Source organism: Buceros rhinoceros, unplaced genomic scaffold (assembly GCF_000710305.1).
Source record: "Buceros rhinoceros silvestris isolate BGI_N320 unplaced genomic scaffold, ASM71030v1 scaffold18465, whole genome shotgun sequence".
Taxonomy (NCBI): domain Eukaryota; kingdom Metazoa; phylum Chordata; class Aves; order Bucerotiformes; family Bucerotidae; genus Buceros; species Buceros rhinoceros.
Window position 1 is genome coordinate 52,399 of NW_010413676.1, and position 202 is coordinate 52,600.

The following is a 202-nucleotide window of genomic DNA, read 5'->3' on the forward strand; positions in this document are numbered from 1 at the left end:
AGGAATGTTTACAAAAGGACTAGATTTGACATTTAATCGTTATGTCTTTTCCCCAGCTCTTCCCCAACAGAAGCAAGACATTGTTAAAACAATGGCAATCTCTCACCACAACAGCTATCATAAACTAATTACTTGTTAGGCAAAACTCCTCTTACCAGCTATCTGCACTAAAGGATTAAAACCATCTCACTAATACTGAATG